The sequence below is a fragment of the Anser cygnoides genome, chromosome 4 (genome assembly GCF_040182565.1).
Source record: "Anser cygnoides isolate HZ-2024a breed goose chromosome 4, Taihu_goose_T2T_genome, whole genome shotgun sequence".
Lineage (NCBI taxonomy): Eukaryota > Metazoa > Chordata > Aves > Anseriformes > Anatidae > Anser > Anser cygnoides.
The window spans coordinates 18,426,400-18,436,548 of NC_089876.1; the positions used below are offsets into that span (position 1 = coordinate 18,426,400).

Below are 10,149 nucleotides of genomic sequence, written 5' to 3' on the forward strand. Positions count from 1 at the left end.
TTTTTTCACATTAAATAGACTTCGTTTATTAATTCCTTGTGTTAGTGCATTTCAGTATACTGAAAAAAATAAAAGGAAATAAAATGAAATAAAATAAAAATAAAATGAAATAAAATAAAATAAAATAAAAATAAAATAAATAAATAAATAAATAAAATTAAATAAATAAAATAAAATAAATAAAATAAATAAAATAAAATAAATAAAAAACCTTCAGTGTTATGTAGCATATCCATGATTCTTTTCTCTCCCTGAAATATATTTATTTTGTGTAGTGGTGTATGTTTTCCTCTTTGAATCCTTCACTTCTTATTTGTCAAGTAAGCAGTTTTATTTGTTTTAGCTAAAAAAATTAAGAAATATCAGTTTTTATATAACTTTTATATAAAACTTTTTTATATATATTTGGTCTTCTGGATTGTTTCTCACACCTCTGTGTAACAAAGTGGGAAAGCAGGAATTTATACTTACTTGGCACCGTTGTACACATATACAACATGCAAGGCTGTGGAAAATCAAGCTCTCCAGTTCTTACCTTCTCTTTGTATGTTTTTACACATTGCCGCAAGGCAAAACCAGGTTCTATTAGACAATACTTGTGGGGATGCAGCTGTGTACTAATTACCTTTCCAGACTATCAGCAGAAAAATGAAAGCAATATAGTGTAGTCCATTAATTTTACAAATATTGGGGCAGATCTTCAACTGACGTAAGTGGACATTGCTGCAATGACTTTATCTGATGGATTTACTCCTGCTGGAGATAAAGCCTCCTTTATTGACTTTTCAAAGCATTTTTAGATTTCAGGCCAAACCTTACATTACATTTTGATTAATTTCTCTTAGCCCATGTAGATCTAGCCCATCTTGACTGCTGCGCAGATTATACTCATCCTGTATCTGAAGTGTAAGGTTACTATTGTATTTTATTTGCTGTGTTCTATAAAGCTTCTCAATAATTTTTAATCCATGGATCATTCTTATTCAGCATTACAAGTAGATTTACAGGATCTGAGCAAAATAACTCTAAAAAAAATGAACTGCTGTCAGATGTGATCTTTTCAATTTAATAGTAAATTAATTACTTATTATTTTTATTTTAAACAATAACAAATAACCTCAGCTTTTGTTATGATAGAAAGCATGCTATCCTTTTTAACATCATTTTAGGGACCACTAATAACATTGAACAGTTATTGAATACACTCAAACCATTTCTTTTTCTCTTTCTCTTGGCTGTAATGAGCTGATCTACCTACACAAGGGGCTGAATACAAAGTGTGAAGAGGAAGGTCCATGGAAAGAACGGGACAAATATATACATTGTTGAAGTTTGCTTATTTGGAGCTGAGTGAAGTCCAGAAATTGAAAGTACCTTTTAAACAATGGAATGTGCTTCTTTGAAGTAAACTGAAATTAAAAGGACCTCAGACAAGCAGGGATCCTGCTTCATGGATAGGCTTATACTGAAAAGGCTCTGCAGCGAAAGTTACGACCAACATTTCACATCCGTGTGGCACCAGGTAAGCATCTAAATTCAGTCTGAGTTCAGACCAGAGATGTATTTTGTTGTTCTTGTCTTTCTTTTTGTTGCAAGAGGCCACATCAAGTACAATCTAGACAGGCCCCATGACCTAAAGAATCGGAAGCACAGCTCACAGCTGGAGGTGGCACACAATGGCAGCATGTACCCATGGCTGTCCACAGACATTCTCTGCTGTGAAACAGGGATGATCTAAAATGAAGGGAATCCAGCTGAAGACATCCAAGGAAACTCAAATCCTTCCAAAACTGGCCCCAGAGGCATTTGCTTTAAGTAAGCAGCATGGACAAATATCTGATCTGGTCTAAAGAGCAGCCTGGGAGAGAGATGGTAGAAAAGGTCTTGGTTCTTGGTGAAGATAGGAACTACCAAAGATAGGAACTACCAAAAGAAGTATAAAGTAACTGCTTCATTACCAAAAAAAAAAAAAAAAAAAAAAAGAACACTCCCATTTCAGTTTTGAAGTTTTGATTCTAGTTTCCCAAGAAGAGGAGAACAGGAGAGTTTATTCCTAGTACAGATATTGCTGGGTTTGTACCTGGAAGTACAGTAATACCAAAACTTAAGAGATTGTTCTTAGATTGTTCTTTAAAAAAAAAAAAAACAGTGGAGGAGTGGGAGAAAAAAGAAAAGATTAATTTAAACAGATAACATTCATTAGATATCCATGAAAATCCAAAACAAATACATTGCCTAATCAAGAATCAAGATGAAAGAACAAGAATACTTGTGATGTTTTAATCTGAAAAATAAACAGTTCACTATATTGATAGGGCTTAATTATGTCCTTTCTTACTTAAATGAGTTTCTGTATTAAAACTGTAGATATTAAATTATGCTAAAGTAAAATATTCTTTATCATTATTTAACATTTCTTTTATACTTGTGAAACTTTTGTGAGGTTAGTCCATAAATGCACATCAAATATTTTAATACAAAGGATGTTGACTTAAACTCATCATCTGCTTAATCAACATTTTTAGTTTATTATCAGAAAGAATCAGTAACCTTGATGCACTTTATCTTAATTTATGCTTTAATCAAATAGAGAGAGAGAACTAAATAATAAGTGATCACATTAGAAATACATTGCAAAGTGTGCACCAGGAAAATAATTCAGCAATATTTGGCAGCAAATACTATCTTCATGCAACCAAAGACTGACAATATAGTAACACATTCCTTATCAGAGTATATTTCTGTTGTGGGGCTGTGAACATCTATTATATTCCAAATTATGACTATAGTTTTACCTACAGTCCCTCTAGGTTATACCTGACTGACGAAATTAGTACTATTATCTTGAAGCATGTTTTCTTAAAGATATTCTTTCCAGATTCTTCCCTGAGTCCTTGTATACAGGAACTATAAGACAGTCCATGAGGTATTCCCAGGCACTTCAATCAAATGAACTTGAGGGCAAACTCAAGCTTAGATTGGCATGTATGAAAAAACACTCCTGAGTGAGCAGCAGTGGGCAGGTGATGAGTGCAAAAAAAAAAAAAAAAAAGGAGGGCTCTCCTACTACCATGCTGTCATGTAATAAGGAAGTATTGAACACTCACTTGGGGTTTGTTTGTTTGTTTTTAGCACAACTTCGCTCTTCTAAAACACTCCTGAAAACTTTGAAAGGGAAAACTGGAACAAATATTCACAGAACTTCTGCTCTGCCTTCATGAAGATGCCTTCTTTACAGTTAGAGACAAATACAAAACAATGAATTAACTGAGAGAAGTGTATCCTTTCATTCAGGCACTTATGCACAACAGAAACAAGGTGGGTCTTTAGCTTATATAATAACTTGTTTTTTTCCATTTCTAACCCGCTGTCCATGCAAAATAAATATTCGATATACCACAAACTCAGAGGGTGCCATGACCCATGATGTGGTGACACGGGCTTTCTTCTCTGTCACAGGGATTCAGACAGGAGCAAATCCCAGGGGCATGGGATGTAGTTGAGGTCTCAGCAGCTTCACATGTTTCAAAATACATTTCTCATATTTGTGGCTTAAAAACTCCAGCACTTCAAACAAAGCATTTAAAACTTAATACTGGCTGCATCCTCGGAGTAATAATTGATGATCATGAATACATCATGGAACCAGCTGGAAATTATTTCCAAGGAAATGATTTAAACAAATATATGGAGAAAGAGTGTATTTTTTCAAAATCATCAGGCACTAATCAGTTCTATGAAGGCTGGGCATTTTCAAGAACTCATGACTTCCTTTCTGACATTCTGTAGTTGTCTATAATTCTTTGTCACAGATGAATGTCCTTGATTTCATCTATCATGCCTTTCTGCCTTCTTTTTCCGTAGTAAATTATTTTCCCTTTTCAGATTCCATAATGATAAACAAATAGTTATTTACAACAAATGAAAAAATCAATATGGTTGCAGAAAAAGAGTATGAATTCGTGGAGGGATTTAAGTAAGGTAGATGTACTGAATCTCAGAGAAGGAGGAAAGATCACACCTTGTTCTGGACTCAAGGAAGCTAGACCAAACATTTGTTTGCGAGAGTCAGGGGTGATGTTTGCTTTGAGTAAAATCATTTTCCAGGTGTGCAAATGTAGCTTAGCCCTAATCATTCAGACAGAAATGGTCTTGTCAAGGCTTATTTGGTAAAATTATTTTTTGGGGACCATAGAAGTTCCTACTCATTTAAGCCAAAGTGGTATGTAGGTAATGTAAATTAATACAATCATTACAAGTTTGTACATAATTAAGTGCTGCCATGAGCGTTCAACAAAGGCTGCTTATGCTTTTCACAAGACAAAAGCCAAATTAAGATCTCAGCTAAAAATAAGAATTAGATTTCCATTTATCATTTTACAAGCCATTCAAAATCACTGTCAAGGCCTGGAAGAAGTAGGCTGAGCTTTTGGGATGTCCAAGAATTTTAGAAATAGAATAGATCCTACAACTCATGCTTCTGTTTTGAAATTAAACTCAAATGAGGAAACTGATTATCTTCGGCTGTGAGCTGAACTGAATGGTCTCCTGAAGCATGTGGTATTTGCATAATGTAGTCTGAAAGTCCTTCTTTGCCTTTACAGTACCTTTTGTATTCTGGGTTAGTGAATTCAATGACTATGAAGAGATTATTAACTTTTTTTCTGTTTATCCCAGAAGAATAAAGCAAGGCCTTGTTTTTTCATGTGTTCTACTTGATGAATGTGTTTTTCTCTATGTTATTATCTTTTTGCACTGAGAACATTTTCAGTAAAAATCTTGTTTAGGAACCACATGAAACTGACACAAAGCATATGCATCCACAGATTTATTTGTCTTTTTGCAAAGTGAGTTTCTATTACTATGTGTACCCTTTTAAAAGCTGCTGAAGTATAAAAGCTTTTATCATTTGGTGAGTAGCTATTTTATATTACTACTTTATGGAGTCACATCATAATCTGTCAAACTCCCCTTTATAATTATTAGTGAATCCTAAATGACAGAGTTCATTCCTTGACACCTTGTATGACAGTGAAAAATAAGATTTTTCGTGTAAGTTGCTTGCAATATAGACTAATTGGCATACTAATTGACTCTTTCTATAATTTAAGTTTATTGTTTATTGCTTTTAGATTGTTAGCTGACATTCATTTTTCTACTATAACACAGTAGATATTGTTTTCGTAAAGACAAATGCACTTTAATTGTACCATACCAGTGAGATGTCTCAGTTTTCTGTTTGAACAACCTGTATACCTAAGGTGAGGTTTTTTAAGGGATTTTGTCTGCACTAGTATTATTCAAGTGACAGGATCCTTTACTTTCCAATATTTTAGGTAAGTCAGATATATGGTTTATTGGCCATACTTAATAGCTTGCTTAAATCCATTAAATACAAAGTAAGTTTAAGTAACATTAAAGATCTATCACAGGCCAACAAACAGAAAAAAAGTTCTAGATCAAATTTGGAGCAATCCTTTGTAGACACACGAGAGAGGAAGTAATTTGATAACATGAATTAGTCTCAGGTTAAAATCTATATTTCTAGATTTTATAAAGCTAATGTCAATCACTGGATGCATTTTATTAAAATCAACTTAACAGCTGTGATTTATGTATATAATATGCCAAGGGATCTAGCTGATAAATTCAAATTCCTAAAAAAAGTAACACCGCTTTTTGTGTGACATAATAAATCTCAGGATAGAGTACTGACCATTGCCTGGGCTCTATTCAGATTTTTCATCAAGAAAGACATCCATTTCTTTGACACCATCAATAAAATTAGTCTATTTCATTTAAGGCATGTTTTATTCTACAGTATATATGAATATTACATCATCTTTATTTTTAAGCATCTATTTCACAGTAATGTTATTACCCATAATAAGTTTCATACTGATAGTGCTGACAGTACTGAAAATTGTCCTCTCTTCATCCACACAAGCAAGCAAAGTTAATTTTCTCATGCTGCAGTCCAATTTTAGTGCCATACAGATAAGCCCCATGATCTGTATCACATTTATACATATATGTCTAGGTATCCAACACAGTAAATTACAGTGATTATCATTATCTGGTACAAGGAGCTCTCACTCTAAAGCTTTGTTACAGCCACTCTTAAACTCTGCTTAGAAAACTGTTTTGTCCTTGTTATTGACTGAGGATATAGATAAAGGTTCATTTTTCCTCAAGATTAACTGAGGAACACAAAATGACCTGGCAGAACTTGCACAAGTGTGGCAGAGGGGAGGAGTAGGACTCTATTTCTTCCAAAAATGAAACTTCACTGCTTCTTGTGGATAATATTTGTTCATGTGGATATCATTAGTTTACAAATGATTTCATAAGTTGTGGATAATTTAAGTGTGACAAATGAAAATGCACATGTAACTTTAGAGCCTGACAAATAAAAAATACCTGTAACTTCTCTGTTGAAGTTTAGATTTTGAATATGGAACCAAGAAACATCCATTCCAAATGGCGGGCATTTATCTTGCCATGTATTTTTTTAAGCACCAATATTCAAAGTTTTTTAAAGTGGAAAGAGTCAAGGCATTGATGGGCTGAGTACTTTTTAAAGATGTTAAATGGACCGTCACTTCAAGAAACGATTGACATTGACAAAGAAATTAGAATCTCAGAATTAGACATTTTATCATCTAGTTAAAGCCTGAGAAAGCAGAAGGCAAATACTGAGTCACCAAGGAAATGCTGAAAGCTTGTTATGATGAGATTCCCAATAAAACTCCCAATTTTTTCAGTGAAGGAAGGAACCTGAAGAAAACTCAGAACAAGGTGAAAGCCTGTCTGCAGTGGCTGGTGAGTATTACAGGTCTTTCAGTGATAGGCAAAGTCTTCTGTAGTCTCACTTTAAGTAAAATAAAAGATATGACTGGGGAAATCTACAGGAAAAGTAGAACAAAGATATGAACAATTAATTCAAGAAAATGAATTCATAACATCCTGAGATTTGCATAGACTGTATAAATATATATATATATGTATATATCTGACAGGTGTCAAGTATCCACCACAACAAGTATGCCATGAGGCAGCTGGTGAAACAGAGAGCAACTTACTAAAGAGCCAGCCTGCTGAACCATTTTGAGAGGCATATGTGAGTGTGGTTTTTCAAGCACTTCTGTTGGGAAGAGACATGCACAGAAATCATTACTATAATGGTATCATTAATAATTCCACCATCATCATTAGGTGTTCACACATTTAATTTGCTTATGGTGCTTAAGATGTTTTACCAGCCCTGGAAGCTCAAGGAGGATGGACACCTCCCATTGTGCTGGAGATCAGTGGACTGTCTTTCAAGAAGACCTTTTACATTCTGGTGAAGCTACTAGCATAACCTTTAAATTTGATTGATTAAGCAATGAGTTGGGGTCAGTCTTAAAACTGTGCAGACCAGAAACAGACATTTTGCTTTGTGCTACTTCAAAAAAAAAAAGAAAAGAAACTAAAAGAAATGAAACAAAACAAAATGAAAGAAAATGGAACAAAATGAAAAGGAGTGCCTTCTTATCATCAAAGACATGCAGAACTTCAAAAATTCCAAATACAATGAAAGGTTATCCACAGCGTTTTCTGTTGTATCAAAACATACATAGTGTCAGAGAAAGTAATAGTTTGGTAAAACATATATTTTATACCAGCTATGTATATGGGTCATTATTTTCACCTATACTACTTCATATTTCACTGTGAAAAGCTTAATTCTGACCCAGGATGAAAAGTTTTCCCACTTCAGTATAGAATGTGAGCAGCAGAAACAGGTCCTGGTTTTCCTTGGTACATAAAGTCATAACATCTCCCTGGGAATACCAGTCAGTATTAGAGATAGCAACAGAATACAGAGATAAAGTGCTTCCTGGCAGTGGAGGAACTGAAGTAGGCAGAGGAGTGTTGGCTGATATACCCTAACAGTGGTAGTCAGGATGAAGCGGACCTAATGTGGAAGACAACCCCAAGCAAGAGGTTACAGACAGGGAAGTCCTACTGATGGAGAAGCAGTCAGACTACAAAGCAGGAAGAGAAAGAAGGGACTTCTAGGAGAAGAGGGGAAAGGAAGCACTTCAGAGTCCTGAAAGACAAAGCTAGAGAAATAGATGGATGGAGGCTGAGTGTAAAGGCAACTTCACAGGATAGTAGGATACATGCCATACAGGGGTACCAAAAGGTTTAAAATGAAAGACAGGAAATGCTGAATGGTAGCATGAGAGTATAATCTGAGTGAAACTATGGTTGATGATGACTTTCAAGGACAAAGCAAAGGATATTTGAACAAGCTGGAGGTGCACAAGGAGCTTGGAGGAGATACAACCAGGACAGCTGACCCAAACCAGCCAGAAGATATTCCATAGCATATGATACCATGTGGGACAATAAAAACTGGGGTGAGAGGGGGGTGGGGGGGTGGGACATACCGCTGCTCAGGGACTGACTGGACATCAATCAGCAGGTGGTGAGCAATCACATTGTGCATCACTTGTTTTTTATGTATTTGTGTGTTTGTTACTACTATTTTCCCTTCCTTTTCTATCCTATTAAACTCTCTTTATCTCAACCTACAAGTTTCTACTTTTTTTCTTCCGATTCTGTCCCCCATTCCACTCAGGGCTGGGGGAGCAAATGGCTGTGTGGTGCTTAGCTGCCTGCTGGGTTAAACAACAATTGCCTTTTTGGCAAAGAAAAGATTGGCTGTCTTTGAGGAGGAAGGATGAAAGAATAAAGTTGGAGGCCAGAGGAAAATATACAGAAAAAAAATCTAAGGAATGAAAGAATGCTGACTGTATTGAGATGAGAAACAGCAATGCATGAAGGACTTTTGAAAGGGTAGGAATGGAAATATCCAGGGCAAAAGGGGAAAGTGTACATGAGTGAAGAAAGATGTTGATAGTGATGATGAATCTTGTATCTTCATAAACTACATAAATGTCTCTCTTCTATTCAAATTAATAGAAAATTGCCAGTTGTTTCAGTAAGGACATCAGTGAAATTTTGAACAGGCGGGAGCATAGACTGGGGCTAGTCCATAACTGTGGACTTACGCAACAATTACATACTGTGTGGAAGACATTTATCAAGGACACGTTCCAAGTTTAGTGAAGGTAATTCACTTGGGGGTATGTGTGTATGAGAAGTTCTACAGTTGTCTGTGACCCTAACTAAATGGACCACAACTGCTCATTCCTTTCACGCTTAAAACTTAAGTTGCTCACTTAAGCTGATAACTCTTTACATTCTTATTTGTCTAGTAGCAGACGCCTGTGGCAGGGTTTAAAATTCACCGCTTAAAACTGCAGTTTGGTCTAATGACATAGGTCTTGTTAATGCTAATTGATGTTTGCTATCTGAATCCCTAGAAAAACACTTCAAATTTTACTCTCAGCCTTCAGTCAGTATCCTGACTTATCTTTAAACTCTCTGTGAAAAGTACTTCTGGTTGTCAAGCAAATACAGTTTCTAATTAATTAAACTTTTAAAATTCTTTTCCCTTATATAAGCAGAGGAATATTTAGTTAGTATAATGCTTTGCTTTGTCTATAGTACATATGAAACATTGAGTATCAGCTACAGAATAGCTCCACTCTGAGATAACATTCATGAGTGGTCTGTGTGTCAACTTACTTTTATTATTCCTCATTAACCTTTTAGCATTCAGCTTCCAATTTCCAGTATCACAAAGCAAACATCAGCTGTGGAGTAGTCAATAGTTCCTTCTGCCACTGGACAATAACAATAAAAAAAAAAGATTTATTTTTCCATTTCTTTTACACCACACATATTTGCTTATGATGACAGCTGAAATTCTTTGAGAGTTGCTGTGCTTTGTTTTTGTTTTTTCTTTTAAATTAGTTCTTCCCCAAATTATAATACAAGAATACTTTGTTGAGTATTTTTGCTAATTCTTTTTTCCTCAAGCAACTTTTCAGCACTTGCAGTGTGCAACATTTTAAAATGTTTGCAATTTTTGATATTTTTTCTATTGTTTTTCCTCTAGCTTGTACAATTTCCCTTACTTCTGTTAAGTCCTACTCTTTCTACCTCATATTTTAGATTTTCAGTCTTTTTTATCTTCAGTACTCTTAGTTTTGAATGAACTTCTTACAGGCTTTTTGGAGGACTGTATTGTCA

At 34.9% G+C, this 10,149-nt stretch overlaps 1 long non-coding RNA gene across 1 annotated transcript; it reads left to right on the forward strand.

Moving 5' to 3' along the window:
- The first annotated feature begins 246 nt into the window (after positions 1-246).
- LOC125182667 (uncharacterized) lies at positions 247-9,251 on the forward strand. The gene is made up of 3 exons (XR_010830981.1): positions 247-1,522; positions 3,133-3,318; positions 6,765-9,251. It is a non-coding gene; the product is annotated as an uncharacterized lncRNA (long non-coding RNA).
- The last annotated feature ends 898 nt before the right edge of the window (positions 9,252-10,149 follow it).